Source organism: Echinops telfairi, unplaced genomic scaffold (assembly GCF_000313985.2).
Source record: "Echinops telfairi isolate 266 unplaced genomic scaffold, ASM31398v2 ScPeMD7_1713;HRSCAF=2227, whole genome shotgun sequence".
NCBI lineage: Eukaryota > Metazoa > Chordata > Mammalia > Afrosoricida > Tenrecidae > Echinops > Echinops telfairi.
In genome coordinates this window covers 50716-58594 of record NW_022105611.1, presented here as the reverse complement: position 1 = coordinate 58594, position 7879 = coordinate 50716, and the positions used below count along the sequence as shown (strand labels likewise).

Below are 7879 nucleotides of genomic sequence, written 5' to 3'. Positions count from 1 at the left end.
CTATAAATTGAGGCAAAGAACGAGCAAGGTAGCCGCACACTGGTCCGATGATCAAAGAGCAAGAGACAAGAAAGATGAGGCTCACTGAGCCATTATCTCTCCGCCCTTCAGTTAATCCCACTTGTATTTATCAGCCAGGCTGGCATAATAAACTATATCAGTATCTTTCTCATCATTCAGTTCTCAACACAAGTTTTATTTCTTGGGAGAAGCTGGCCCCGCCCACCCAATGTGACATCGCTCATCCTCACTCTCCCCATGCCACCCCCACCTCTATCCTGTCGCGTGTTTTTAAAGCAACCTGGTTGGGGTTTAATGAAGGAGCATCCTGCTCCAGAGGAACCTGGTCGTAAGTGGTCTGTGACTTGGGCGGCTAAGCACAAGTTCATCAATTCAAGCCCACTAGCTGCTCCAGGGGAGAAAGAAGAGGCTGTCTCCTTCCGTAATGACTTAGAGCCTTGGAAACCCCAAGGGTGAATTCTACTCTATCCTACAGGGTCACCATGTGGCAGAATCAATTTGATGGCTTGGTTTGGTTTAAGTTCCATTCATGAGTCCCTGGATGTGACAACGATTAGCACCCCATTACTCACTAAAGCAGTTTCTCACAGTGGATAATACCGTCCCCCCCTCCCCCAGGGGACGCTGAAACGGTCCAGGGGGACTGACTGCAAAGGCAGATCACACTCCAAACGCACTGCCGTCCAGTGGAGGCTGCCCCATAGTCACCCTATATGACAAGGCAGAACTGCCCCTGGGGGTCTGCAAGACTGGAACTCTTTAAGGGAGTAGAGAGCTTTGCCTTCTCCCTTGGGGCAGATGAGGGTTTGGGACAGCTGACTTGCACTTAACAGCAACAGTGGTTACAACAGACTTGAAACCACCGTGCCACCCCCGCTGCTGCAAAAGTAGATCCCTATGCTTTATCCTGGGCTATAGGCTCGAGGACAAACATTTCTCATTGCCGGGGATGGGGGGGGTGTGGGTGTGGGCAAATAGTATGTTCTTTCTGAGAGGAGGCGGCAGGACAGATACATCTAGGAATCTCTGAACTAAAGGGTTGATGTTGCCAACACACCTGGAAGTGCCTCGGGAGAAAGGCCTGGCAGTCTACTTCTAAAGATGGTTGGAAAACCTTATGGAACAGGTCTGCTCTGTACACACGGGTTTGCCAGGACTTGGACAGGACTGGACTGAAACTGGTTCGGTTTACTTATTTTTAGAAGCTCTATGCATTTCAAGTGCACAAGCTGAGCGTGGTTACTTGCTGTTGGTTCTGACCCGTGATGACCCTGTTTGATACAGAGTAGACCTGTACACAGGGGTGTCTTCGCTGTAAACTTAGTAGAAGCAGATCACAGCCCTTTTCATCCGTGGCACCACCAGCTGGGTTTGAACTGCCAACCTTCAGGTTAGCAATCAAATGCAAACTGCGCCACCTACAGGCCCCTTTCCACAATCTGATTCCTGTTGCTGCATGTTGACACCCCTGGAACCAGCACAGTCCGGTATAGAACGTTTCCAGGACCACAATGTTCCCTCTGGGCTCTTTGCAGTCACTTTTGCCCTCTGCCCTCAAATTCAAGCAGCCATTTTTTTAAAATTTATGTTTTGGAATTGTATATAAATAGAACCAGGCATGATATCATCTTTTGTGTCTGATTTGCGTCACCAGGTAAATGACTTTGAGATTCACGAAGGCTGTGAACCACTGCATGGCCGTTCTAGAGTTCATGCCCCCATCTATCTCCTACTTATAAACCTGTGGCTTAATCCCAGTGTCTGCCCATTGGCATCCAGTCTTCATCGCATGAACATCATGCCACGTGGTTTTGTTTGTCTCCTGTTTGTTTCTTTTCATCTTCTCTGTGTCCCCCAGGTAGGAGAAGTGGGACCTCATCCTCTTCTTCACTTGATCAGCATTGTCTGATGCAGGATATGATCTCATGCATGAAATTAGTTGCAGGAATTTAGAAATTGGGCTGCACTTGGAGCTTTCCTGGGTGCAAATACCAACGATGGCTCTTAGCCCAGTGATCTTGAGCAAAGGTCACAACTTTGTGTCCATGAACTCGGGTTCTCCATCTGTCAGTAGAGCATTATTGTACTGCCTCAAGACAATTGTGAAGATACAATCTAGCCCTCACTGCCTGCAGTGATATTTGAGGAAATTGTTATTATTATTGTCCTATCTATTGTACAAGGAGGAGCCCCGGTGCTGTCATGGATTGTGCGTTGGGCTGCTAAACACAAGGTCAGCCGTTCAATACCACCAGCTGCTCTTTAGGAGAAAGATGAGGCTTTCTACTTCCATACAGAGTTACATCCTCGGAAACCCACAGAGGAAGCTCTACCCCATCCTATAGGGTCAGTCTGAGCTGGAATTGACTCAATGGCAGTGAATTTGGACGGTTTTAATGGACAAGGACCCCTGGTGGTACTGCCAGGTTAGTGCTGGTAGGTTCAAACCTACCAATTTCTCTGCAAAAGAAAGATGCAGCTATCTGCCCTGTACAGATCTACAAAATCTCAAACCCTATAGAGTAGCTATGCATCGGCATTGGACCTCTGGCCGTTGAGTTTGGCTTTGGGTTTGATGCACAGACAAGGAAACCGAGGCAGAGTGGGTGAGTGGTAGAGCTGCTTGAATGCAGCTGCCCGGCTAAGGCGACCATTCTCCGGCTCATTCTTATTCTGCCCTTTTAGGCTGTCAAGTAACACGCGGAGTGCCAGCACACACTAGGGTCACACCACATGCTCAGTGTCTTCTTCCCGGATGCACAGGCTCGAAACAGGGAGAATCCGTGGAGTTTTGTAGGTCCTGTGAGACTGGGTTATTTTCATCCTCTTGACCTTTCAAATGTCTTGGGTTTGAGACAGGATTGTAAATCCTGGGAAAACCATTTGTCAAGTCAATCTGAGTGATTCTGAAGGGCTGGGTTAGCATTGTAAACAACTCAAAGAAAACCACAGGGCCCATTAAATGCCAGGCAATCAGGGTGGGGCAGGGCCCACCCCAACCTCAGATGCGGGACAGTTATTTTCTGATTCCGACTTTCAAGCACGCTGCTGAAAATGGTAGCTAAGACTTCGATCCCAGATAAGCCTTAGAGGTAGGGGCTATGGAAACGATTGATAACCTTTTATCTAAAAGGCCAGATCTAGGGAGGGGCTGGAGTGAGGAAAGCACTAGTCGGTGATAGCTTTGACCTTACAGCATGGGATGGGAACGCCAGGGGCCGGCCTCGCTCCTACACAAGCTGTTCCCAGTCCTGTCCAAGACCTGATTGCTTTTGTTGTTAGGTGCCACCCAGTCAGTTCGACTCTCTGCACAACAGGGAGAATGCAATGCTGCCCAGTTGTGTGGCACCCTGCCAGGGATTGTTATGTTTGAGCACATTAGTGTAGCCTCCTTGCATCTACGGAGCACTCTGGTTGTACTTCTTTCAAGACAGACTTGTTTGTTTTTCTGTCCTCCAGCAACTTCCAGCCTCGCCATGGAGACACAGAAGCTCACAGGACCAGAGTGTGTTACAGAATAGTGTGTGGGAGCGTCCCAGGCACTCCCAAGGGCAGAGAAGGAAGGGGCGGCGTGATGGGTGCTAAAGTCACTTCTTGAGGTAAGAGCTGATTCATCTTCTCCAAGGTTGGCCTCATGGCTGTGAGCCCGGGGAGTGGTGTGGGACCTGAGCTCAGAAGGCCTTGTGCTTGGTTTAATGTCCTTCTGTCTCCATTTTTAAAAATTCATAGCTGTTTTTGAACAAGGGACCCCACATTTTCATTTGCACCCGTCCCTGAAAATCATGCCCCAATCATCCCTAACAGGTTAGTTACTTTTATCATTGATTATTTTCCTCCCAGCTAAGACTCCTCTTATTTCATACCCATTGCAGCCAAAGTGTAACCTTTTTCCTTATTGCCTGCACTTGAAACTGTCATTTTTGCCTTGGAGGAGATTTTGAAAATACCAGTGCTTTTAGGTCCCATCCTTTGAGAATCTGGCTGAACGAGGGCTTTGGATGGTTCATTCGGATGACGTTGTTCACTCCGGCGCAGTAAATAAGAACAAGGGACCCCATGGGCCTTGACTGCTGTTCAGTCCCTTCTAGGGTTAGAGTCTTCCCGACCTCTTCCAGCTCTGGTAGCCACTTGGCCTGTGTACTTCTGGTGCCACATGACACTTCCCTCTGCTTCATTCCGTCACATTGGATTAAAGCCGATACCTTACTCCAGTTTAATCTCATATTAAATTAACAACATCTGCCAGGCCCACGTTCAAACAAGCTTTCATTCAAGACGAGGACTCCCACATAACTTTTGGGGCAATTCGATCTATAATAGGCACCAACCTACAAGCGTGCTCAAACCCCCACCCCCACCCCCACCCCCTCAGCCGTCCCAGATGATTCTAACGTAGCTGGAGTTGAGCACCATCTTCTAGAACCAGGATGGTGAAGAACGCCATCCCTTACCTCAACTCAAATTAAACAGTAACAGAACCCTGAGTGATGTGCTGAGAGGAGTTGTGAGGCTCTATCTGGTCTTTATGAAAGGAGAGTGGTGACTGGATAGCATCGCAGGATGCAGTGAATGCTGGGTAAGCCATCTGCACCAGGCCAGGCGGCCTGAAGGCGAGTAGCAGGCTGCGCATTGGGCTGCGAACTGCGAAGTCAGCAGTTTGAACCCCCTCAGCCCTCTGAGGGAGAAAGGGAAGGCTTTCTACACTAGTGAAGGCTGAGTCTTGAAGGTAGCCAAAGATCAATTCAGACAAAGTAGGGTTTCACGCCTGGGGATCAAGGCATGGGCCTTATCCCACAGGGCTTGGGACAACTCGGCACGTGGGCAACTATGAACCTGGAGCGAGTGTCCAACGAGGAGAAGTTGAACCTGTACCAGGAGTACTACCTGGGAGGAAAACGGGATTCATGCGCCCTTGACAGTAGAGCTCTCCGTGTGAATATGTCTGCGCTCAGCAGTGAGCTGCCTCTTGTGGGTAATGGTCCTCACCACCTGGATCACCATCTTCCAGATCTACCGCCCCGTTCGGGTACCCTTGGGGACTACCTCTCCTTCACCATCCCTCTGGGCACCCCCTGAGGCTTCCTTCATAGGCCTGGGTGGGGAGGGGTCTGCTTATTCTCCTAGGATGGATTCTTCCACTCAAGGGTCACCTTTGAACCCACTAAGACCTATTCTTCTCTCCAGCGACCTTGGCTGATCTCCCCCAATAAACAACCCTGATTCTCAAAAAAAAAAAAAAAAAAATAGCGTTAGTCTTGAAAACCTACAGAGGCGGCTCTACCCTGTCCTAGAGGGTCGTTGTGAGTCCGATTGGACTTGGTGGCAGTGAGTGAGACTATGCTAACCATGTAAAGATGTTTGGAGCGGTCTCATAACTTTATCTCCCTCAGTCCTCCAACAACTGTTCTAAGCGCAGCTTTATGTCCTTCTGGGGGCTTACTAAGTGCCAGGCCCGGTGCTAAGTGGTCTACGTGCATTATCCCATTTCATGAGGTAAGTTTCCAGGAAGGAGAGGGAAGCAGTGAGAGAGAGCTGCAGCGATTTGCCAGGCCACACAGCCACATCAGTGGCTGGGCTGAGATGCCACACAGCTGCCCTGACTCGAGGGCTCGCACTGCTACACACGCAACTAATGCCAATGATTTTCAATGATGACGCATTTGCTCGTATGGGAAAATTGGAAACGACCCAAATGTGGAACAATAGAGAACTGCTAAATAAGTTATGACACAGCTGTATAATGGACCGTCCTCCCCCATGAAAAGGGGGTACGTCAAAGAATTTGAATGACGTGGGAAAGTGCACTCAGTGCTGTTAAGAGAAAAGCAGGAGTCTGTTGTCTTTCATGCTGTTGCTGCTTGCTCATCGTGTTCCCACCTGCGATGGAACGAGGAAACACTGCCTCGTCGTGCACTACCCTCACCAGCATCGCTAGGTTGGAATATGTGATTAAATGGGAATCTGAGTAGAAAATAGAAAATGCAGTTGTATCTTCCCTTGTGTGTGTGTGTGTTCTTTTTAAAATCATTATTAAATACTTTTGTTGGGAGGTCTTACATAAGGTGACCAGATTTTAACATTGGTAAAGCGGGACACCATTGATAAAACTCATATCCTTGCGAAATAGCCACATGGCAGCCGAAAACCTATACCCTAGCTTGTCGTGCATTCTTTCCAGAAATTGGGACTTTTAAAAAATGCCGCAGGACGCGGAAAAAATTGTTAAAAATCGGGACTGTCCCGCCAAAAGCGGGACGTCTGGTCACCTTAGTCTTACAGCTCTTACCACAATCCATACATTCATCCCTTGTGTCAAGCACATTTGTACATTCATTGCCCTCACCATTCTCAACATATTGTCTTTCTACTTGAGCCCTTAATATCAGCTCCTCATATTTTTCTCTCCCTCCCTCTCTCATGAACCCTTGATAAACATAAAATATTATTTTCATAGCTTATGTTGGCCTCTGTCTCCCTTCATCCCTTTTCTGTTGTCCATCCTCCTTGTGACCAATCCCCTTTTCTCCCTCCACCATCCCCTATCTTCCTGGAATCTCTATTCTCATTATTGGTCCTGAGGGGTTTATCTGTCTTGGATTCCCTGTGTTTGGGGCTCTTATCTGTAGCAGTGTACATGCTCTAGTCAGATTTGTAAGGTTGAATTGGGGTCATGATAGTGTGTGTGGGGTGGGAATGAAGCATTTAAGAACTGGAGGAAAGTTGTATGTTTCACTGGTGCTATACTGTACCCTGACTGGCTTGTCTCTTCTTCCCTTGTGATCCTTCTGTAAGGGGATGTCCAATTGTCAACAGATGGACTTTGGGTCTCCACTCTGCTCCCCCCCCTATTATGGTATGATTTTGTTCTGGGTCTTAGATGCCTGATACCTGACCCCATCAACCTCATGATCACACAGACTGGTGTGCTTCTTCCATGTGGACTTTATAGTTTCTCAACTAGATGGCTACTAATTTATCTTCAAGCCTTTAAGACCCCAGATGCTATATTTTTTGATTGCCGGGCACCATCAGCTTTCTTCATCACATTTGCTTATGCACTCACTTTGTCTTCAGCAATTGTGTTGGGAAGGTGAGCATCACAGAATTGTGGATCATTAGAACAAAGTCTTCTTGCATTAGGGGAAGACTTGAGTAGGGGCCCAATGTCCATTTGCTACCTTAAAACTTAACATACATATATAATACATAGATCTATTTTCCTATCATTATATATAAATATATTTACTTATGTACATGCCTGTATTTAGACCTCTATAAATGCCCATTTGGCTCCTAGTTCTTTCCTCTATTTCCTTTTGCTTTTTTCTTGTCCCATTATCACGTTCAGCCTTCATTTGGGTTCAGTAATTCCTCACTATTATATTGCCCTCGATTAAGCCCCACTAGGCCTCTTACGCCCTTCTCTCCATTGATTTTAGTTCACTTGTTGTTCCCCCTTCATTTCTTCCACCTCCCCTTCTCCCATGTTCCTCCAGACCCATTGGTCCTGTTGTTTTCTTCTCTGAATTGTTTATTTCACCTATCTTATCTAGATAGACATGCAGAGACATTAATAAATGCAAAAACCAGGCAAAGCCAAGCAAAACAACAAAGGAAGACAAAAACAACAAAACCAAAATAACAACAACAAAAAGAAAGCCAATTACAAAAAACGAAAAACCTATAAATAGTTCCAAGTCTGTTTTTTGGCCTTTAGGAGTGTTTTCCACTCGAGTCTGATGGGGTGCCACACTCTGTCCCCAATGTCTATTTTTGGTATTCCCCAGGGACTTAATCACTTCGCTTCCCTTACTGCTCTGTTGCATGCCCTTAGTGTTTTGCCCTGTGTGATGGGGTC

General features: G+C 47.2%; 1 pseudogene; it reads left to right on the top strand.

Moving 5' to 3' along the window:
• Positions 1-5132, top strand: part of LOC115870500 — a 14212-nt pseudogene extending 9080 nt beyond the window's left edge.
• The last annotated feature ends 2747 nt before the right edge of the window (positions 5133-7879 follow it).